This window comes from Vulpes vulpes, chromosome 4 (genome assembly GCF_048418805.1).
Source record: "Vulpes vulpes isolate BD-2025 chromosome 4, VulVul3, whole genome shotgun sequence".
Classification (NCBI taxonomy): domain Eukaryota; kingdom Metazoa; phylum Chordata; class Mammalia; order Carnivora; family Canidae; genus Vulpes; species Vulpes vulpes.
Window position 1 is genome coordinate 93,874,300 of NC_132783.1, and position 24,205 is coordinate 93,898,504.

Below are 24,205 nucleotides of genomic sequence, written 5' to 3' on the forward strand. Positions count from 1 at the left end.
TGGTTTCCAAGAGGAGTTTGACGGAAGGAGCCCTGTATGTTTTTCTGACGGGGTGGAAGCTTGTGCTCCGAAAACAGAAGAGATTCTTGTTTGAACATAAATCTAGCACAGCTTTGCAGGCTACCAAGGGGAATCATATTAAAGGGGAAAACAGTAGCAGCGCAGATGCCTGGCGGTGCTGAAGGCGGCGGGTCACAGGCTTGAAGGTTCCCATCCTCTGCTTGGGGCCCCGCCTGGGCCTGCTAGTGACCTGGGGGGCAGATGAGGAGGGATCTCCCCCAAGGCCCGGAGGCACCCCTAAACTCCAGGGAAGGACGGAGCCCCCGGTGTGGCCTCCTCCCCGGCCTTCCTCGCTCTGGCCTCAGGGCCGGCAGCCACCCCAGCGGGGCCGCAGAGCTCAGCACATGGCTCTGCACGACCAGAGTCCACTTTGGCTCCTGAGCTGCCTCCCGGGGCCAAAAACAGTGGTCCCTCCTGCTGCACATTAACAGGGTGGTTGGGGCTTGGCTGGCACCTGGCCCTGTCGCCAGCCCTGCCTCCGTCACCAGCACCCCCGGGCCCTGCACACAAGGCCCAGGCTGTTCGCAGGAAACCAGAGCCTCGCTGTGGGGCCAGCGCGCTCTGAGCCCACGCTCCCAGCAGGGATGACGGCGATGGAGAAGTGAGCTTGCGACAGCCCACGGCGACTTGAGCAGCCTGAAGGATGAGGCTCCTGCCAGCGCCATAGAAGGCGGGCTCCGGGCGCCAGAAGAGTCCCCCGCCGCAGCCCCAAGGCCTCTTCGCCCTGTGCACACTGGTTCCTGGTAGGTGGCCTTTCCCCCTTCCGACTGGACACCTGTCACTCACCTTGAGTCCAGATCCCAGCTGCCCCTCAGCCCCCCTGTGCGCCCAACACCTGGGCCCCGGGCTCTGGGATGGGATCCACACTCTGGGTCCTGCCTGCAGTTACGGGGCCACCGCGGGGGCTCTGAGACCTACTGCCAGGCCCACTTCAGGGAGGCCTCGCTCCTGCCCGCTGCTGTTGGCGGGTGGCCGGGCTGCTTTCTCGCCTTGCTGCTCTGCTGGCCCAGGTGGTGCCCACCGGGCCCACTCAGAGGCTCTACTCCAGCTCCTGGGCCCGGCGGACGCTGGGCCACGTCAGCATCACGTCAGCCCGCCTGGCTGCTCCCCACGCCATTCCGCGCACCGGCTGCAGCCAGACCTCTCCGGACCGAGCGCCCGCTTCAACGTGCTGTGCATTGAAGTGCCCTCCTGGGTCCCGAGGAGGCTGGGAACATGGCGACATGGCGTGTGACAGTCTAGCCGTCGGCCCCTCCCTGTGTGGCAGGAGCTAAGGCCCCTTCCCGGAGGACACAGAACCCCACGTCTGCCTGAGCTGGTGCCTTGCACAGGTGAGGTGCAGTCACCCCTAGCAGCCTGTGGAGTCCCACAGCACCTCTGGGATCCCCTTTTATAGGTGACGCCACAGGCCACAAGACAAGGTGGTTCTCCAAAGGCCTCCCCGGGGCCGAGGACAGGGGCCAGGATTTGGACCCAGCACACACACAGACACATCTATACCGTGTGTCTAAGGCTCCGTGGTGAGTCACTCAGGGGCCAAAAGTCAATCCAGGCCGTGCCACCCTAGATGAGACATGTCCACAGCACATGGAGGGGCATCCGCAGGGCCGTGGGCCCTGCGTGCAGGAAGCTGTGCCCAGCTCCCCATCTGGCCTGTTTCATTTGTCCTGGGCAGTTCCCAGGACCACAGCCTTACGCATGGAAACGAGGGGGTAGAGGGAGCACCGCCACTCAGTGTGGAAAGCCGACCCACAACACGCGGCAGGGGCATCGCCGGCAGAGAGGCTGAATCCGCGTGGGGCACCGGGTCCTCGCACAGACGCCCTCAGCACATGTGCAAGGTCCTGCGGCCTGGAGCCTCCCTCAGACTCCTCCTCTGAAAATGGGGAGTGCTCCCCCCTCCCTAAGGAGGCTGGGGACACCAGCTCCCCCTGGAGCCGCAGTCCTACCAACTATTACGATGCTGAGACGCTGGGAAGAGCAGGAGGGCGGCGCTCTGGTCTGCAGAGTCACTGTTGGTCTGTAGATTTCCAAGCCTCTTGGCTGGGGCCTCATCCGTCCCACCCTCCCCCACCGCTGCAGTGCCAGGAGGACCCACGACGGTCCCGAGAGGCATGGCATGGCCCCACAACCCCGGTGGGGTGCCTGGGCCTCTGAGGGGCCGCTCAGCAGCCGCAGCTGGGCTGTGGGACCCCAGCCTGGCCTTGGTGTGTCCGCGACAGGGGGCCTGGGCAGGGCACTCTGGGCGGGAGGGGGAGGCGACAGACCCCAGAGGACGCGGCCACACTTCCCAGTCCCCGAGGCCGGCAAGGACGTCAAGGACGCAGACGTCTGAGCGTCAGCTGCTCCCCGCAACACTTTCTTGCGTTCCCAGTGGCTCCCCCGGTTCCGGCCCCCTCCCTGCACCTGCTCCTTGCAGCCTCGGGCGCGGGCCACGGGGAGGACGTGGGCTGTCTGCTGCTTGCGCCCCCGGCGCCCCCACATCCTGGCCCGGCCCGAGGTGGCAGGGGCCTGCCTTCCAGGGAGGTGGACGTGCCGGGCCACCCGGGCTGCGGAGGCAGCGGCAGCAGCTCCAGTGGCTTGTTGCAGGGTCAGGCGGCCGGGCTGGCCTCAAGCGGGAGAGGCAGCAAGGGACTCAGAACCTCATGGAGGGCCACAGGCCCCTGTGGATGGTGACAGGAGCACTCACTGTCCTCCAGGTGCAAGGGGAGGAATTAGGGCCCTGCAATCCAGAATGTGGGCTTGGAGGAGTCAGGACCTGGATTCACACTCCAGCCGCATAGCTGGTCCTCTGAGCCCCGGCCCCCAGGGTCCAGCTGGAGGGGGGCATTTGTCTCCCAGGGCCACGTAGAGTATCCTGTGCCACACAACAGATGACCCTTCACTAAAATATCTGAGCCTCGTGTGTAAAGTCATGAGGAAGCCGTGGATTATTCCCGGTGGGCAGCAGGCTCACCTTGGACCCTATGACGGAGCCCGAGGTATCACGATACCCATTTGACAGGTGGGGCAAGCCAAGGAAGAGGTAGGTATCATTTGCCCCGAATCCCACAGTTAGCAAGAGGCAAGGCCAGCTTTGGAGCTCTGATTATTTAACCCAGAGTCTGGGCTGCTATTCGCTGCCTTTACGTGACCTCAAGAGGTTGTGGATCTATGGACTCATATCCGGGAGGCTGGTATGACCGAGTCTCTAGAGGGTGAGTCTTCGAGGGCGAGCTTGTTTCCTGTGGACGCAGCCACCATGGAGCGTTCGGGAGGAATGAGGAGGTACAGCCTTAGTCCCTCCCCCGTGCCAGCTGCACCCTGTCCCCCAACGCCAGGTAGCTTCTAACCAAGGTACGTACAATAACGTTATGATACCACAGAAATAACAAGGCAGGCCTAGGGAAATGGAAGTAGGGGCAGAGAAGCAAGACTCACTAATCACACGCATTTATCAACCGACCTGAGAGGACTGACTCAGGAGCTCTAACTGGGCCTCAGGTTTCACTCTGAGCTCCGGCGCAGATGAGAACTTTCTTGGTTACGTAATCCTCAGGGTCACACAGAGCCCACCAGTTGCTCCAGAAACCCGAGGTTTCCACAGTAGAGCTTGGCGATGCTCTTCTTGTGTGCTGCTTACATAGGGGCTTCTAGAACTTTCCAACCTCAAACACAGCGATAGGCCTCCTTGGCCCCCCCAGAGGCATTGCCTCCATGGACGCCGAGGCCTCCAACTGCTGCAGAGGGACAGGCCCGTCCCTGGAACACACCCAGACGGCCGCTCAGTTCTGTCGAAACTTTGTCACTGGATTGGGGACGTTATCCCGTGGGGGATACCCATCAGGAAGGCTGTTTGGCTTCCAGGCAATGACTGCGTATGGATCCCATTTTCCAGAGACATGACAGCTCCGTGGACACCCACACAGAAGCAGGCAGGGGATCCTGACGCTGAACTTGGCTGCGAAGGGCCAGGAGGTGGGCTCTGGGGCACAAGGGACCAATGGTTGGGACGGGAGTACCAAATAAATCTGATGCTGCTGAAGAACCAGATCATATGTCCCCTTGCTGCAAACATTTTCTCAACAACTTGTACTTAGCTGTGTGCCAGGGGGTGGGTCCACTTAACCTTTCTCGGGGTGATGCCACAAAAATATCCCTCTGAAATGCAAGTCTGTTTATTCCAGCCTCCAGAGAGTGTTCCAAGTTTAATGCCTGCCCGGCTCCTGTCCCCTGTCCCGCCCTGCCCCAGGGGGGCCTCCAGGATCCCGAGAGAGTGAGGGGCTGCCTGGGCTCTTTGCTTGAGGAATTTCTCCAACTTTCACTCTCAAATTACAAGTGTGAGCTGGGAGGGCAGGAAATAATTCCTGAGCACCCGCTGTGTTTTGGAGAGGTGACCAGCCATCCCAGTTTGCCAGGGATGGACCGGTGTCCTGGGACTCTGAAGCTGGGACCACCCAGGAGCCATCACTCCCCCAGCAACCCTGCCTGGCCCAAACCTGTCATTTCACATTGCTGAGAAGAAAGCAGGGCTCAAAGAGGCCATCTGAGCCACCTGTGGTCCCCAAGGTCATGTTCTTTTCACTAATGCATGTTGTCATTCTAGGGGGATGGGGAGACATTCAAATCCTACTAAGAAGATGGATCTACGTTCCCTGGGAACTCCCAGCTTTCCTGGGCTGTTTCGTTTGCTGGTGGGGAGGATTTTCTTTTCCTTGACTCCCTGTTTCTGTGGAGAGGAAACCCCCCCAATGATACCCTGGGCCCACCCTTCTCCCGGGGCTCAGACTGTCCTCAGACTCCATGTTCTGTGCCACACGGGATTGGGGGAGAAGCGTCTAGGGGCAGGTCCATTTTACTACACAACTAAGGTCATCGTCTCCAATCTCCAGGAACAGAGGTGATGTTTGGGCAAACTTTGGTGTGACTCACATGCTTATCTCCCAATGGATGTGTAAGAGAAGGACCCCAACACTTAGGGTTGTGTTGTTTTTCATCTGTCCTGAGACCTCTGGGAAGATTCGTGTGTACAAACCTTTGCAGTGTGTCCCAGGGGTCCCATGGAGACCACAACCTCCTTCCTCAGAAGACGGGGGCCCAGTGCAGGAGCTGGTGCGGATCCTGTGAGAAGCCCAGGAAGATGACTCTGAGCCAGGGCATTGGGGCCAAATCGTCCTGCTGGTCCCAGAAATAGGAAGGTATTGAGAACCTACAGGGTCACTCCAGAATGCAAGGACTTTAGCAACTTCCTCCGGAGAAATGCCACGCGTGGTGCAGGAGGGCTCTGTATCTTCCCTGCTCCCAGACAGCCTGCCCTCTGTCCCTGGCTGCAGCCAGAAAGAACTCTGTGTCCGTGCCCTTCCCTCCTCCTCCTTCCTCCTGGAGGATCCTGAAATCAAAGAGGACCTCCCACCGGCTTGCACTGATCCTGACTGGCACCCAGGCTGCCCAGCTTTACATTTTCTATTTTCAGAGGGCTTAGGTTAATCTGAAAGTCCTGCTAGAGACCACCCACCTCCCTTAAACAAACAGCTCACCTTTCAGCCCAGAGCCAAGCTCACTGCCTGGGGTGTTTGATAGGCCTGGTGGGTAATTAGTCCTTAGGGCAGACATCAGAGCCAAAAAGCTGGGTCGGTGGAGTCATTTCTTCTGAAAGCCATTGCCTTGGCCACACTCCTGGCTCCTGGAGAGTGAAGGTCAAAGCTGAGGAGGCACGAGGAGGTGATAGTACCACCGACTCCTGGTTGGAGGATGATGTGCAGAACCAGACCACGGAGCCACACACGGGCATCCTCATTCTTCTCTGCTCCAAGATGCTCCTGGGGCAGGGGCTTGGGGGTGAACGTCAGCAGGAGCCCAGAGTTTGCTTACAAGTCTTCAGGAGCTTCTCTTGATTATAATCTAAAGAGGAAGTCACCACCTCAGGCTAGGGGTGGCATGTACTATAGAAAGACACTTAAACTATAGAAAGACACTTAAACTGAGAGAGACCCCGGGGGGCTTTCAGAAAAGTGGGGAGTGATGGCAAGGAACAGAGAGGACAAACCACAATAGGAAAATGATAAAGCAGTTCAGACTCTAGGGCTTGGGCGGAGGAACCAGAGAGCTCAGATGCCTGCAGGTCTACGAAGAGCTGTTTCGATGAGATATTCCACATTAAAGCTTGGTGGCTTCCACAACGATTTACTATCTCTTCGATTTCTGCTCCGGGTTGACTGGGCTCAGCTGGGTGGTTCTTCTTTGGGGTGTCTCATGCCTTGCAGTCAGAGGGTGGCTATGCAGGAGTGTCTGAGGGCTCAGCTAGGCTGGACATCCAGGATGACTTGCTGACTTGGCCAGCTGTTGTCGTGGGCTGGGAGCTCAGCTGGGATTGTCACACCTACATGTGGCCTCTCCACGTGGCATCGAAGTGAGTAGCTAAGAGGGCATCCCCAAAGCAAGTGTTCCCAGTGGCCCAGCTGGGAGCTGGCATAGCTTCTGAAGCCCTTAAGTATTACCTCTGCTCAGGTGAGTCTGAGGCCAGCTGTAGACGTGGGGAGTAGCATGTGCCCACAGGGAGGTAAGGGCAAGATGGCGACAGCTGGAATCCATCGGCTCCTGGACCTCCAGGTAGGACATGGAAGGTGGGTATGAGGGGTTTCTCCAGGTCCTGCCTAGTGTTGCTGTTGGCCACAGAGATAATGGTGACGATACTTCACATATGCACTGTACAAAGCATTTCTCGCATCAGTGTGGTTTGCCAAAGAGTACGCAAGAGGTTAGTAAGAAGCACTGTAGTCTTGGATCTATCCACATTGAAGAAGCTCAAAGCCTACTCATCCTGGCAGGAGATGCCCTCACTGGGTTAAGGGTCCTCTTGCCCCAGCCTTTCCAGTGCTGTCAAGCCCGGTGGCTTCTTTCCGTGCCTCCTGGGCAGCAGGACCACTCCTCCATTCTGACCTGGCTCGCTGGCTCCTGATTGAACGCCCGGCGAGCTGGCTTTACTTCCCTACGGCTCAGCTTTTCCATCCTTAGTGAGAAACTGGAGTTAGGACTGGAAAGCAAGGGAAGGAGTCACAGAGAGCAAAGCCTCCCCGGGTGGTGCACAGTGGGCTCTGGGAATTGCCAAGGGGCAGGCAAGGCCGCCCTTTCCAGCTGGCCCCACTGGCCCCTTCCTGGCCATCGCTGAGTTGCTCCTTTCTATGCTGCTGGCCCAAGGGAGCCCAGATCAAGGGCTAGCTGCCGATCAGATGCCAGCCCAGGGCAAGCTCTGAATGTTCTGTTGCATGTGGAGCCTACAAACTGCGCCAGTCTTTAGACAGTTGACGTGTGAAAAATAACAGTGCCAAGATGCACTTAAATCATTTAGACATGTGTGTGTGTATGTGTGCGTGTGCGTGTGCGTGTTTAATGAGTTGGTTGATATTTTAAAACAGACTGATAGACTGTTTGATGATCATTCCTGCTCATGTCCCCACCCTGTTCCCTCCAGGTCTTAACCATCTGGGGTTGGCCTTGGCTAATTGTGCAGTAAACACAGGTGAGGGCCATCAGTGACACTGGCTGACAGTCACTGAATGTGACAGCCAGTCTGGAAATCATGAGCCCAAAGGCCCGCAGTATTGATGGCTGACTCTTCAATGTCACACACTACTAGTACTTTCTGGGACTCTGGCCTTGAAACTCCAGAGAACGTGATGCTCCCACCCATGAGGGACCACACCGTGCCCATACTCATGGTGGGCTGGGGGGCAGGAGGTGCTTCATCCGTGGAATACGTTAGTGTGTCTTCCAAAAGGGCCAGGCATGGGGTAGACATTTTTACCTGCCACAGAATGAGGAGGAGAAAATGGACCGCATACAGAGAATGAATCTCTGAAATATGACTTTCCTCCCCAAAGACACAGCCCAGGAAATGCTACCCCCCAGTTGCCAGCATCAATGCCGAGGTGCAGCCTTGGCCCAGTGCCGGCAGCAATAAAATATAAAATTATACAAAGACCAGATCGACAGACGGGGAGAGCCAGGGCTGCGGTGTGTTCCAGACTGGCCTGGAGGATTCTGTCGGGCACCAATCCCTATAGCCTCCTTCCTTGCCCGCTGATGACCAGATTTCCTCAGTGACGTCTCTCTGTGCCTGGGACGGGCAGCAGCAGGGCATGTCCCAGCTCCGGAGTGAGGAATTGGAGACTCAGCCAGGTGGCAGATGGCAGGGTCCCAGCTGTTGCTCACGTCGTAGTGTGCAGACAGGGAAGCTGCAGCCGGAAGCTGCAAGCCCAGAGGGTCTGTGAGCTCTTAGGCTCTCTCAGGTCAAGAGGCAAATGTGGGAAGTGCTGGTATCTATGGTGCTCCACATCTGGGGAATATTTTAAAGCTGCTGGGGGACAGGGGTGACAGCTCCCCTTACCCTGATCCGTGGCAGTGGTCTGAGTGTCTGCAGAAAGAGGGTCCTCCCGTGGCTCCTTAGGCTGATGCTCCAGTCAACTATTTCCGTATAATAAACCACTCCAAAACTTAGAAAAAAACCATTTTGTCAGCTCTCTCATGATTCTGTGAGTTGACTGGGCTCAGCGGGATGGGTGTCTCTTTTATTCACGGATGTCATTGGGGCTGGAGTCAAATGAAGACTATCCTGAGCTGGACGTCCACGATGGCGCTTCCACCCTTGGGCCTGGTGCCAGGCTGGGATGGCTGGGGCCCCTTGGAGTCGGCTGGGATCTTTCCCTATACATGGTCCCTTCGTGGGGCTGGCACAGCGTCCTCATGTCACGGTGGCTTCATAGTTGGGCTTCTTCCGTATGCCAGGTTCCTCCCCACAGCATGCACTCCAAGAGACGGGGGCCGGAGCCTGGAGGCTGCTCATCACCAAGGGTGGGGACTCACACTGTCCCCTCTATTGTATTTCACTGCTTACATTGGGCTAGCCCAGATTCCACAAGGGAGTGGATCCGATGATGCTGTATTGAGAGGCCTGATTTACTGGGGTGTCTTTGGAGACCAGCTGTCATGGGTAGAAAGAGAGGGAGTAGCATATGGAATATTGGGAAATTTTTATTCCTTCTTACGGCCAATGAGGGTGTCACCTGATTTACTACCTCTGACTGACAGGTGGGACTTCTGGAATCCTGAAAGTTCTGGAACCATTGTCTGGGCAGACTCCTTGGTCAACCCCTTCTCTCTATATCCTGAAATGCTCCTCAGACAACTCTGTTCCTGTTTCCATGTGTCCTGCTACTCGTTTCCATAAAACTTCGTATTGATCCTTGGCTCTTCATCTTTTGTGGCATTTTCTCTTCAATTGCTTTCCTTGTCCCTTGCCTCTCATCTGCCTTCTCAATCCATGGAACATGTGGTTGCCAGGATATTTGTCATCAGATGCTGCTCTTAGCTTCACTTTCTCATCCATATATGGAATACAATTCATATAACCACAAAACTAACTCATTTTAAAGCTTACAATTTGGAGGTTCTTAGTATATTCACAAAGTTGTATAACCATTACTCCTACCTAATTCCAGAATATTTTCATCACACCTCCCCCCAAATCCCATATCCATTGGTAGTTACTTTCTATTCTCCCATCCCCCTAGCCAAGGCCAATCACTAATGTACTTTCTGTCTCTGTGGACTTGCCTATTCTGGAAATTTCCTAGAAGTGGAATCAACACATGGCTTTCTGTGACCGGCTTCTTTCACTTTGTATGTTTCCAGGGTTCACCCATGTTGTAACATGTATCACTACATCATTCTCTTTTTATGGTTGAATCATATTCCGTCGTATTGACAGACCACATGTTGTTTATCCATCCAGTCATTAACACATATTTGGGTTGCTTCCACTTTCTAGCTGTTTTGAATAATACTGTTGTGATCATTCATATGCGAGTATTTGGGTCGACATATGTTTTCATTTCATTGAGTATATACCTAGAAGTAGAATTTGCTGGCTCAGGTGGTGATTCTGTGTTTAACTTTTTGAGTTTACTGCCAGTCTGTTTTCCAAGATGGCTGCACCTTTGTACATTCCCGCCAGCAAAGTAAGAGTCCAACTTCTCTACAGACTAACACTCGTTCTCTTTTGTCTTTTTGATTCTAGACATCTCAGAGAGTGTGAAGCACTATCATATAGTGGGATTTATTGCATTTAAGAAAGGGAAACAAAAAGATATAAGTACAATCGGTCCAAATATGAACAGCTTTGGGATTTTGAGGGCAGAGTTGCAGTCTAAATGCTCGACGGGGAGCAAACTGGCCTGTAGGCATCATCAGGTCCAAAGGGTCTTTGATGGCTCAGGGCTGAGCGTGAGGGCTCAGAATCAGGTCTTTCCCATCCTTACAGCACGGACTCCCTTCGAGAAAGCCAGAGTCCCAATCTCTTTTCATAGAACCAACTGACCACCATTCTCATTGCTGTGGCGAGCACCTAGCCCACTCAGAACTTGACATTTTGTAGAGGCAGGGGCCTCACCTATGCATTGGAGCCAAAAACTAAAAAACAAGGCAAGATGCTATGTGAACTGGCCAACGTGGTAGGACTAGCCAAGTCAGCGCACTGCCCTCAAGGCAAGCATCCTGGGTTCACCTGGACTCCTCTTGGGCTCCGCCGGCCCATCGCAAAGGTAAGCATGTGGGGCTGTTGACCTTTAAGCTCCCTCTCAGCATCTGAAAGAAGGAAACCAATATTCCTTGCCTATGTTGGTTTTCTAGGACGGGCATAACACAGTTCCACAAACTGGTGGTGGTGATGGTTAAAACAATGGAAATTTATCCTTTCACGGTTCTGGAGACCAGCAGTCCAAAACCAAAGCTCCCGCAGGGCTGTGCTCTCTCTCCTGGCTTCTGGTGGGTCCCAGCAGTCCTTGGTGTTGCCCAGCTTGCAATGACCTGTGTAACTCCTATCTCTGCCTCCGTTGTCACACGGTATGGTTTTCATCTTTCTGTGTCTGCCCTTCGCTCTGTGTGTCTGTCTCTGTGTGCTTCTCCTCTTAGAGGGACACCGGTCATGTGGGATTCAGGGCCCACCTTCCTCCAGTATAGCTTCGTCTTAACTCCTATTTTAATTACATTTGCTAAGACTCAACAAACTCCAACAAAGCTCACATTCACAGTGTCTAAGAGTTAGGACTTCAACATATCTTTTTAGAGGACACAGTTCAATCCACAATATTGCCCATGGCCCAGTTTTTCTTACCATACTTTCTATGCTGCTTTGGGTCCATCACAAATGCTTTTTCTCCCCTATTCCTCCCAATCTCATCATAATTCCCTAGTTGGTTTCCTTCAGACTCCCACCATGGTGGTGTCTTTCTCAAAGCCCTAATGGCAAAAGCCATAGACTTGGCTGCTGTCTTACACCTGTCCCTAAGTTAGGCCTCTCCCTGAAGTTCAGCAACATGGACAATCTTTGGATAGTCTCTTATTATCCTCAACTTCAGAAAGCCTGCAGTCCTTCCTTGCACTGACCCTGGCTTTTCATCAGGTAGAGAGATGTGGAGCTGCCTGTAGAAAGGTGTGCACCTGGTTCTGTGGTTCACATGGGGGTATTCCGCAGCCGCCAGCAGCAGCAGTCTGCCTGAGACCTTGTTATTAATGTAGTTTCTCAACCCACCCCAACCCTACTGGACCAGATACTCAGAGGAGGGCTCAGCATTCTGTGTCCTAATAAGTCTTCCTGGCAATCTGAGTGCACACTACAGTTTGAGAGCCATTGGCACAGAGAAGCACATTAGATTTCTTGGAGGAGAGAAGGTGCATCGCTGGATCAGCAGGGACGCAGGTAGCAACCGTCCCTTCCACTTAGCAACTGAAGTGGCATTACCCTTTTCTTAGAAGAGACAAAACGAGTCCCCCCCCCTTTTTTTAATTGTAAATAATACTCATTATAGACAATTTAGAAAACACAGGACATTTAAAAATAGTTCTTGTTAGTACCACAACTCTAACGTTAAAAGAGTATTTCTTTCCCTTTTTTCTTTTTTTTGATGCAACCTTTTATTCTTACGTAGTTGCTGCTGAGATTAACGGCTCTATTTTGCGTGTTTCACTTTTATATCCTTAGGGTCTTTGATCCCAGATTCCACTTTAATGGTCTCATAATCTTCCATGATGTGTGTGCCAATCTGGGGGCTTAAGGGCATGTGTCTGGGGCCGTAGGAGGAGCGTTCAGCTTCTGGTCACAGCTCTCTCTTTTTTTTTTTTTTTTTTAATTTTTATTTATTTATGATAGTAACAGAGAGAGAGAGAGAGAGAGAGGCAGAGACATAGGCAGAGGGAGAAGCAGGCTCCATGCACCGGGAGCCCGATGTGGGATTCGATCCCGGGTCTCCAGGATCGCGCCCTGGGCCAAAGGCAAGCGCCAAACCACTGCGCCACCCAGGGATCCCAGGTCACAGCTCTTATAACTCACACCTCCACGCATAGACCCTGGAGCATGAAGCCTCTGTTAGGATAAGTGTTTCTTACATTCCCGCCAGTGGGAGCAGGGAGTGGAGCTGCACACATGGAGCTGACGCGGGTGCCACACTCCTGCCCCAGGCAAGGACACCCCGGCCTGCAGCACTATTCACCCTCCGAGTATTTCTCAGAGGAGAGTGACCGTCCCTGGAGAGGGCCTGGCTTTTTGTTTCGTTGGTAGCTGGTGAGGCCGCACCCTCCCTTCTTGCTCATTTGTGTCTTTTGCAAAAGCACATGGTTCAGTTTGTGCCTTAGCAGGTGCTCCATGGCCGGCCCACCTCTGCGGCGCCTCAGGGGCCCTCGCCGGTCTTGGGGGGGGATGGTCCCCACCCCTGCGGGATCTGAGGACGCTGACTTTGAGCTGCCCTTTCCAGGTGGCATCTCGGCTCTGGGTGGAGAACTGTGGCAGTGGCGGAAGGCCCCCCGGACCACTTCCATCTTCTCATGCAGGAGGTCTTTCTGGGCTTCAGGGCCCCCCAGTGGCTTCTCTGGAGCACCCCCAACCCCGCCCCGGGTGCAGGCCTGCCCGGCCAGTCCACCCGGGAAGCCCGTCTGCCCTGAGGAGGCAGGAAGCCAAGGTGATCACATTATCAGTTAAAGGCCCCATCGAGCCCTGCCCTGAGGCCCGCACAGAGAAACGTTTTCTTGGGCAAACTTAATTATTGCATCAGAAGAAAAAACATGTTCTCATATTAGTCTTGGGGAGGTAGCAAGAGTCAGTAAGGCTTCCTGTAATTTTCGTTACCAGTAATGGCATTTTCCACCATCCCGAATTCACTGGGTTATTTTTATTCTTTATACATTCCTTCTCTAAATGCAGCATGATCTATCAAGGGCAGGCTTGATAGCAGTTTCTATAAATTCAAGGAATTGTCAGAGATTTTGAAAAGTTACCGAATCCACACCTCAACCCTCTGGCAGCAGAGCCATGGCTAGGTCTTTTTTTTTTTTTTTTTTTAAGATTTTATTTATTTATTCATGAGAGACAGAGAGAGGCAGAGACCCAGGCCGAGGAAGAAGCAGTTTCCCTGATGCAGGACTCGATCCCAGGGTCCCAGGGTCATCTAGATCCTCAGCCCAAGGCAGAGGATCAACCACGGAGCCCCCGAGGCATCCCCATGGCTACGTCTTCATGGCTAGAAACTTCACCATTGGGTCAAGATTTCCAGAGAAATGACTTCTGCTGTGTCCCGTAGAAAGAGCCATTCTATGGTCTAGACATCCGAGTCGGGGCCTCCTGAGGGCTGACTGCTGCCCTATGGAATAACAGCTGCAATGGAAGGCTGCCTTTCACGGCGTCACGGGGCTCCTGATCCGGGTTGGGTACGGAAATCACCTGGGAAGCTTTGGATCCTCCTGCCCATGTTGCCCAGATCACCTAAATCCACCCGGGATGGAGCCAGATGTGAAGCCAGAGCGGAGATCACAGCTCTGTCTCTAATGATTTGTCAAACGCCTTACCTGGAAAGGACACCAGGAAAAGAAAGGACTTCAAAGCTTCATCCCCACCCCGTCAGATATTAGAATTACCTGGAAGGATGAAGCAACCTGTCAATGTCCGGCCCATCCTCACAGGTTGTGACTGAATTGGCCCGAGGCTTGGCTACTTTTTGAGAAGTTCCAGGGCTTTCTGTCCAGGATTGAGGGTCATCCAGTTGGTCCTTTATGAGCCTTCTTTGGCCTCAGACCATCAGGAGAACCAGAGGCTGCTCTAAGAAACATCCATATGTGCGCCAGACCCGCTTTGCAAGGGGCTTACAGATGCCTTGAGGTCCATCTAGAGACTCCAGGTGTTCATGGAAACTGATTTACTTCCACCAGCTCATTTAAGAAACAGAAAGCAAATACCTAAGAGATCCAGTGACTTGCCCAGGACCAGGACTCAGTGACAGCAGCACATCAGGAATCCTGAGTCAAGCTGTCATTCCATGCTGGTTACTCAGAAAGATGAGGTCTCGTGGCTTCATATGGTGGCTGAGATGTGGGCCCCAGAATGTACCCACAGCCTACTTCCTGTAACTTACGAATGGTCATTTATATGCAAAAAACGAGGTCTTTCTGGATGTGTTCAGGTTAAGGATCTTGAGTTGAAGAGATGATCCTGGATTATCCCCATGGGCTCTAAATTCAGACACAAGTGTCTGCTAGAGGGAGACAAGGAGAGATTTTTACAGAGAGAGAGAAGATGACATGAAGGCTGGGCAGAAAGATAACTGGAAATGCTGGCCTTGAAGATTGGAGTGGTGTGGCCACAAACCAAGGAGTGCCAGCAGCAAAGAACAAATATTCGCCTCGAGCTTCTAGAAGGTCTGGTGACACCTTGCTTTTGGACTTCTAGCCTCCAGAACTATGAGAGAATAAATATCTGTTGTGTTAGGCCACCAGGTATTGGGAAAGTGTTACAGCAGCCACGGGGAACTCATGTACTGAGAAAATGCAACTTTAGGATTCTGACGTGGAATTTGGAGTCTATGTCTAGATGACTAGTCCAAATTCTGACCCACATTTTCCTGGGGTACCGGCTCAGGCATGTAAGTCATAGTCCATGTGTGGGGGTCAGATCTTTCCACAGAGCCCTCCAGAGTCGAGTTCTGGCCCTCTTGTTGCTTGCCTCAGCCTTCGGGGAATCTACCTGCCTGGGCGCCGCAGACACGTGGCCCCTGCAGGCTGAAGGGAATGGGAGTTGCCTCGTATTCCTTCTTCTAGCTGAGCTCAGGCCCAGTGACGCCTTGCCCAGGTCTGGCTAGAAGAGGGAGTGCTTCGTGGGTCCTCCTCTACCCTCCACCCCCTTCACTATAGCCTCGGCCTCACCAGGACTCCCCTTCTGACCAAACACACATGTTGGATCTGCCCGTTAAGAACAATTGGAATTTCATCCTCCAGAGCACAGTTGAAACATCCTTTTTTCTGAAAGCTTCCTTGACCTCCCAGTCTAGGTCACTGGGTCAGTTGGGGTCCCAGCAGGAAACAGATGGTATATTTAAATGGGGTAATTTGATGAGGGTTCAATGAAGGGACTGACTACAAGGTGTAGGCCGGGGTTAGGGGAGGCCTTCAGGGGTGGGGTGGTCCCCTGAGGCAATGGGGCTAAATTACTGGGTGGGGATCCCTATCTCTCTACCCACAGAAGCAGGGCAAGAGCGGTTCTCAGAACCCAGATGCCCCCTGCAGGCAGAGCCTTCTGTGTGACCAGCTTGGGCCTGTAGCGGGCCCCCTTCCCACCTCCTTCCACCCTTTGGTCTCCCTGGGTGCACCCATGGGTGAACCCAGCGTAGGCTACAGGTACTGCAGGGACTCAGGTCTGCACACCTCACCCGTGGGCCTTATGTGTCTGTGTGACTGTGTGACGACTGCCTGTCTTACCTCAGCTGCATGGGAGCTCGTTGAGGAAGGGACTGTGCCCTTGTCCTGCTTGCTGTGGGGCCCTGGAGCCTCCCTGCCGCTTACCAGATATCTGCTGACTGACGTCGGTGCTGCACAGACAGGTGAGCGTTGGGCCAACCTGGAAGACATCCCCAAGGAACCCAGCAGGTTTTCGCAGCACCTTTCTTCCTCAGTCCTCTCTCATCTCTTCATATACCTCGGGAGGGCCTAGATGAGAAGTCCCCGGGGCAAGCTCTGCCTCAGGCCCAGCTCCCATCAGCACAGCATGCTCACCCCCATGATGCTTCATGCTGATAGGCCATCCACATGTCTTGAGCTTTCCCCAAACATGTGGCCACTCTCCTGAGATATTTTGGTTCTTCCCCTGCTAATTCCTCTTATGTCACCTGCTGTGGGCTGAATGTGTCCCCCCAGAATCTGTATTTTGAAGTGCTGACCCCACTGTGATACTACTTGGAGTAGGGCCTTCGGGAGATGACTGGGTTTCGATGAGGTCACCGGGGTACAGTCCCTATCGTGGGAGTAGTGTTGACATAAGGAGACAAAGAGACCAGAGTCCCCCTCCCCCCCAAGTCTCTCTCCACCATCTGAGGACTCTGCAAGAAGGAGGATGTTTGTGAGCCAGGACAAGAGCTCTCATTAGAACCCGGCCATGCCAGCACCCTCATTTCAGACTTCCTAATCTCCACAACCGTGAGAAATAAATGTCTCTTGTTTAAGCCACCCGGCCTGTGGTATTTTGTTAAAGCAGCCCGAGCTAAGAGCCTCTGGCACCTGCTATATGTCCCTGGCCTCCCTGGGCCTAGTGCCTGACTCTACTCGGGATGTTTCTCTCCTGCCCCATGTGGTCACCTTCCTATGAGGGATTGGTGTCCCTGCCTGGTGGTGACAGTGTCCCTGCCTGGAAAGGACACTGAGTGACCGGAGGAATGGCTCTGGCTTAGCAAATGTTCGCCTTGGAGTGAGAAGTCTGCAATGCAAGGGAAAGACTCCTCCGTCCATGGGGGAAGCTGCAGGCCCTCAAAACCATCGCTTCCCGTGGAGGGGCGACAGGCCCACCAAGTGATACAAAAGAAGCAGCCTTGGCTCCAGCTCAGTGGGCTAGCCTGGAGCTGTGCAAGGGACGGGAGGGGAGTAGCCTCAGGGGGCTCGCACCTGACCCCCGACCCTGGGCAGAGAGCCAGGGGCCATGTGTCACCGTGAGGCAGGGGCAATCAGGGGAAAGCAAGGACATGAGCTGGACCCCAGGAGGACCAGGCCCCTTCCTGGACTCAGCAAAGATGCTGGCCGAAGCCCTGCAGAGAAGCCGTGTCTGCCGAGACCAACAGACAGGCTCCCCGCAGACTGGACTCGAAGGGACCTGGACTCGATGACCTGGAAGCCCTGGCTTCCCGTAGGTCCCTGACATTCTCCGTCGTCTCCAGCCTCCTCTGCTTTGACTCTAGCAAACAATAGCCTCAAAGTCTCCTAACCCGGTGTCCTCAACCCTGACTACCCACAGAAGTCACCCAGGGACCTCTAAGAAAAGATGCTAATCCTGGGACCCCTCCCCCCGAGGCTGGGGTGGGACTGGGGGGTTTGCCCGTTTTCAAGCCTCATCTGGGGATTTAGGTGCGTAGCTGGGGTTGAGAACCACTAGTCCAAGGGATGTCTAAAGGGAGAAGTGAGCTCTCTCTGGGCATGTCCCAGTCTATTAGGTGAAAATGCTCTTCCAGATCCGTTCTTTCCACCTGGAAAGCAAGGTACCATCCTGCTCATTTTATGTTTGTGTTTTTCAAATCAGTGGTCTTCTTTTCTTTTTTTCTTTTTCTTTTTTTCTTTTTTTTTTTTTTCAATGGTCTTCTGTAGAAGTGAGTGCTGGTAGCTCAGGGAGGAACAAAGGCTGAGCGCTGGCTTCTCTTCTCTTGAACCTCGGCCTGTGAAAGCAGGCGGGATGTCTGCAGGGTCACTCAGCTGGGCTTGGAGGGAGGCTCGGATGGCACCCATGAGAGCTTTAGAAAAAAGTCGCCGTGAGATATTAAATGTCATCACTTTCAAATTGCCATGGTTGTGTACATACATAACTTGGAATACTTTTAAAAGCCACTTGAGAGATCATCTGAAGACGTGTGGACAGAGTGTTAGGCCCAGACATGCCCATCGGGAACCACTGGCTTCTCCAGCAAGAAGGCGGAGGTTATACAGTGGAGCAGAAACTTGGACACGGGGAGGTTATGCCTAATATCAAGCCAGAGAAGCAGAAGATCCAGACAGAAAATGGCAAAAGTGTCATCTCAACTGTGTAACAGGCAAGGAAACAGGCCACACTTTTCCAGTATCGAAGTCCTTCAAACATCAGCTGGCAGCGTCACGCGGGAATTGCTACTTTCTTTTCCCTGTGCTTTTGTATTTCCTAGATTATACATCAGGCACATATTATTTTCATACCAGAAAAGCAATTCTCCTTGAAGGTAAGATTTCTATATTTGGCAAATAAGAAGGGTATCTGGTTACATTTGGGTTTTAGGCAAGCTTCAAACCCTCAGTACAAGTACATCCCAAATATTGCTTGGGCCACATGTATACTAAAAAAAAAAATTTACTACTTACCGGTAATCAAATTTAACTAGGCATCCTTTACATTTATCTGGCAACACTACCTGAAGGAGAAGGTGAGAGGCCCAGGCTGAGAGGGGGGATTTCCAGCAAGGGCCCTGAGAGCTCCCAGGGCACCCTGCCCAGGGCGGTGGAGGGCAACTGTCCAGACAACGGTGGCCCTCTCTCCCACACACTCCTCCAACTCCTGTGATTGAAACTTTCCTTGTTTTCTAGACTTTCCCTCTCTCTCCTCCATCTCCCCTCACCCCTCCCGCGCCCCCCCCCCCCCCCGCCACTAACTCTGCAAGCTGCAAAGATGGCTTCTAGAATCTTCTAATTCTGTTAGAGTCCCTCACTTGCTCCAGGACCTCAGGCAAGTCACTAGAACTCCCTGTACTTCAGAGTTCTCACCTCCAAAGCAAGAACAATCCAGACTCAGGAGCTTGGCTCTCAGTGGAAAAAATCTTTCCCCTTGGGGTCATGGGATTCCCAGATGGGTTATAGTGGGTTACAGCGAATGCTTCTTCCAGAGAGTCTTTGCCCCCCCATCTAGGGCTTTAATTATTTATGAATGATCCTAATTAAGACACACAAAACTGTGTTCATTATGTCATTGGATCTCTGGCTTGATTTCTTGCCAATCTTACCTTGGCAAGAAGGTAACCCTTGTCTAAAGGGAGCCAAGCTCAAGACCTTTAAGGAAAACCCCTACATACATCCAGGGGTACTTCTTTCTCAGTGAAATCCTTAGACTGAGACTTGTTGCAAGCAAATTGCTTCTCGTCTTTCTTATTTCTCTTAGCCCCTTCAAGGTCATTCACCAAACCAAATCCTGAAACTTTCTGGGAAATCTAGAAAATTAAGTGAAACAAGAGCACCGTAGAAACCCAAGAATATATTAAATGGTCTGGCACAAATTAATGAAAACCTCTTTGCTTGTAAAAGAAAAGATTCAGTTCATTCAAACAAGGAAAGCTCTGTGGAGGAAGCATACATTTTCCATTTGAGACCAACACCTCCAAATGCCATGAGTAGTGAGAACCACGTGAACACATGCTGTCTACACATGTGGGGTGAGGGCCGAGTCCTCTCGTGCATGGTGAGAGACAGAGGGTCATTTTTGCTTTCTGATCAAGGAAACAGGCACCAAGTGGTCCAGCGACTTGCCCAGAGTCACTCAGCGAGTAGCTGTGATTTTGGACTTTTGGACCTGCCCACCAACTCTGACCCCCCCTTTCCTTTACATGAATTTGCCTCCTGTGGTGGGGGGTGGAGGCCAGTGTCTCCCAAACCTAAAGAAGGAAGGTTACTTCAAAGTTTGGAACTGACCCCAAGAAGCTGTGGTTGGCCATGGACATCTTCAGGGCCTGCCTTTGAGCTTACCCCCACTGCTGTGCAGGAGCCCCCGAAGACTTCTCATCATCTTCATGGTCCTCCTTGGGCCCCCCTCTCCATTTCATCCAATTACAATTTCTTTTTCTGCTTCTGGATAGGGAACAGTGGAAAGATCATGGATCCCAATCAACAAATAAACTGTCTTTGAATCCTCTTCACGGGCTACTGGCTTGGGGCAATTTATTTTACTTCCAGAACCTGATCTCCTCATCTGCAAAGTGGGTACATTAACCTGTCTCTCCCAGGACTGCTGGAAAGTTTAATCAAACGCTGATGATGCTGAGTGCTGCCTCCTGTTTCACTACAGCTGCTATCCCCACCTCCTCCCAACCCTAAAATTTTCCAGATCAGTCAGCGTCCTGCATGCATGGGGGACAGAGTGTGTGGATGAAAGCTGGCCCAGCATCCCTCTCTGGGCACGACGTAATGTGCCTAGTCCTGAGAATCAGCCTTGAGTGCAACTGTGTCTAGGGTAGAACAATGTGCAAGGGCCTTTGGTCTCTCCCTTGGGTCGGCGGAGAGTCAGGAAGGGGAGAAGTGCCCTTCGTACAAGCAGAGATTAGGTCCAACAACCAAGCACCCACTGCCTGGTGCTCAAATAACTATCGGGAAGTTCTTGGGAAAGTGAGATCCTGGTGACAACCTCAGGTGACAGACTCCCAGGGTCCAGGGAGGAGTGTACAGGAGCTTCAAACTGTTTCCAGCCCAAGCCAGAAGGAAGTGCCCATGCCAGGCATCCCAGCGCTGGCCGGGCTCCAAGGCCGTCCACAGCCCTCTGCCAAAGACTGAAGTCATGGCCACCTCCTCTTCCAAGGCCTGCTCTGTGGCTGTGCCAGGAGTTGGGCATTAGCTCCCTTTCACTTATTGGAGAGGATGAATTATGTTGGGGCCATGCTAGCCATCATTTAGGGATTATTTTTGGAGACAGAAAACCCTTTAGCAGCAGGCATTGGAGGTTCACACAGTGACTATGAGAGTGAGACTCTTGGATGGTCCAAGCAGACCTGCCAAGGGGAGGCCGTCATCAGATGGCACCCTGGGGACCGCGTTCACAGACTCACCTTTGGAACATGCCACGGCTAGCGTGCCGTCACTCCAGCCAGCATGGAGCCTGCTCTGTTAGGACAGGACGCACCCTCATTTACGTTGGGGCGGTGCTCAGGGGTGGACTAATGGAAGGAAATGGGGCAGGATCCAGAAACACCTCCCTGCCCCACTCATGTTATCTCATCACACAAGGGACCCAGTGTCAGGAGACTGAGCACCTGACCCTGATGTTTCAGAAGTCCAGTTCTTTTTCCGTCCTTTGCTGCAAAGTGCTGTCTGGCCCCTGGACTCCTTTGGCTAGTTCCCATGTGCCTTGTGTTTTTCCATCTTCCTGATCATGGCCATAGCTGCAGTCTTTAAACCTGCTCAGAGGCCGCTGCCCACCTTGTCTCTACCCTGCTCTCATCGCATTGGGGTACTCTCGTACCGTGAGGTGCTGAGGGCTTCTGAAGACCCCTAGGGAGGCTTCCTTGTAAACTGAAGAGCAGACCTTTAATCTTTTCGACCTCCAATGAGTTTTAACATTCGAAGGGCCTTAGAGACAACCTAAGCCAGTGACCGTCTAACTTTTTCAGCTGAACCCACAATGAGAATTACATTATTTGTCTGTATAAGTTTGCTAGGGCTTCTGTTACAAAATACCAGACTGTGAGCTTTAGCTACAGAAATTTATGTCTTACAGTTCTGGAGGCAAGTGTAAGAGATCACAGTGTCAACAGGTTTGGTTTCTCTGAGGCGTCTTTCTTTGGCTTCCAGATGGCTGCCTTCACCCATGTCCTCACACGGTCTTCCCTCTGTGTGCCCCTGGTGCCTTTCTGTGCTTCCAAATTTTCTCCTTTTACAAAGACACTAGTCAGGTTGGGTGAAGGCCCACCCTGATGGCCACATTTGACTTACTCACCCCTTTTATCTCCAAAATACAGTCGCATTCTGAAGCACTAGCTGTTGGGCTTCAACATCTGGATTTTGAGAGGACACAATTTAGTCCATAATGATGTCAAAATTCAGTACACCAAGATAAGTTTTGTATGAAATGTGTTTTATAAGAAACCACACTTACACTTACTGTATGTGAAGCAATTTAATATTTGCTATCCTATTCTGTTTAAAAATAGGATTTTATTCTATTAAAAAAATGCTACTTAAGACCCACCAAAATGATTCCACAACCCACTAATGGCTGCAATCCACAGTGTTTCAAACTGTGGTCAAGGCCAAACACTGTAAGGATTTATTTCAACACTGATCTAAGGAGATATGCAAACACTGATCAGAGCCAAAGCCCTTATCTTAATAACAAGGGAGCTGAGATCCTGAGTGGTTTTGAGCAGACCTGGCCAGGGAATGTTGGTTATGTCTATGGCCCGGGCTGGGAACCTAGGGATTTGGGCTTCATCCAGAAAGGAGAATGACAAGGCAAAGTCAGGATAGAAGTTGATTGAGAATACGTCTGAGACAAGGGTCAAAAAAATAAACCAAATCAAGGGTCAAAATGAACCAGATCCGCCCTCATTCAAAAAGCGAATGAATGGCAGAGAGGATACCACCCAATCCCAACACACGCCTGGTGCCCAAAAGGGACAGAGCCTGGACAGATGCCGGGATTAAAAGATAAGTCGGGGATACGTGGCACGAGAGCATCCTAAAGAAAGTCAAACTCACCTATAGTGGGGGCTGGCTAAGGCAGAGAGATAATTCAATCATTTGCTTATATAGACACTGTTTTTTGATAGAATGTACAGTTATTCCTTTGGAACAGGGTAAAAATTCTTTAGCATGGCATTTGAGATGCAAGACCTTTTGATGTCTTCCTCCAATTTAAATATTTACAGCGTTCTCACTTGCCATTTGCAGTCCCCACCACTACTACCACATGCATAGGCATATGTGCCTAACATGATTGTAATAATGCCAGGTGGATGGTTCTCTGCAGTTGTTTATAACAAAAAATAATTGCAAGCAATATCCTACATAAAAGAGTATAAACTACTTTTTAAATAATAATTGCAAAAACAAATCATACCTTTAAAAATATGCAAAAAGAATAACTGTGCAGTTGAAACAAGAAAAATAAAATCTACCCCTCAGCTTCAGAAACAGACTCTTACAGATGCATTAGAACCCCCGTGTGCCCCTCCCCAGACACACTTCACCTACTTCCTCCCAGCAATGGTCATCCTGAATATTGTCTGAACCATATTTCACTCTTCTGTATAGTTTTCAGGATAACATCTGATAACACCCTGCTCAAGAGACTGCTGCAGGAGCACGGCAGCATCTTTGGCTTCACCGTGTCCCACACCACAAGGGACCCGTGGCCTGGAGAAGAGAATGGCAAAGATTACTACTTCGTCACCAGGGAGGTGATGCAGCGGGACATCGCTGCAGGCGACTTCATCGAGCACGCCGAGTTCTCAGGGAACCTGTATGGGACCAGCAAAGCAGCTGTGCGGGCCGTGCAGGCCATGAACCACATATGCGTGCTAGACGTGGACCTGCAAGGCGTGTGTAACATTAAGAAGACTGCCCTGCGGCCCATCTACATCTTCGTGCAGCCACCCTCACTGGATGTCCTGGAGCAGCGGCTGCGCCAGTGCAACACAGAGACAGAGGAGAGCCTGGCCAAGCGGCTGGCTGCCGCCCAGGTGGACATGGAGAGCAGCAAGGAGCAGGGCCTGTTTGACCTGGTCATCATCAACGACAATCTGGAGAAGGCTTATTGGGCCCTGGAGGAGGCACTATCAGAGGAAATCAAGAAGGCTCAGAGGACCAGATGATCCTGAGAAGAAATGCCGGTGGTGTCCTCCCTGGTGGGGGTGCTGCCCGCCTCTCCTGCTCAGGCTGCCACGGCTGGTGGACCCTGGCCTCTCCCCATCTCCTGGGAGCTGGGGTGGCCTCCAATAAAAAATTGCTGGGTTAAAAAAAAAAATTCCATCTTAAAAATAATAAAAATTCCATCTTATAATTGCATATTGCTGGTGTTTAGACATGCAGCTGACTCTTGTGCATGGATTTATTTAATCCAACAAGCACAGTAACTTCTTTTATTAACTTTAAATTTTTAAAATTTAATATTATTAAATTTAAAATTTTTGCGTTTTGCAGATAGTCTTATAAATAGACATCTTATAAATAAAGACAGCTGTGATAGCTGCTTTCTAGTACCTTCAACTTTTATTTCTTTTTCTCTTATTGAAGCGGATAAGGCCTTTGCTAGATCACTGAATAGCAGGCATTCTTGTCATTTTTCTGACCTTAAAAAGAATGCCTTAAACACCTTTACATATAATTTGTTGTAGGTTTTGTTAGGTGCTCATTAGCAGGTCAAGAA

General features: G+C 52.1%; 1 pseudogene; it reads left to right on the forward strand.

The window, feature by feature from the left end:
- The first annotated feature begins 1,283 nt into the window (after nt 1–1,283).
- On the forward strand, nt 1,284–23,802 carry LOC112927928 (guanylate kinase pseudogene; annotated as a pseudogene).
- Nucleotides 23,803–24,205: the final 403 nt, after the last annotated feature.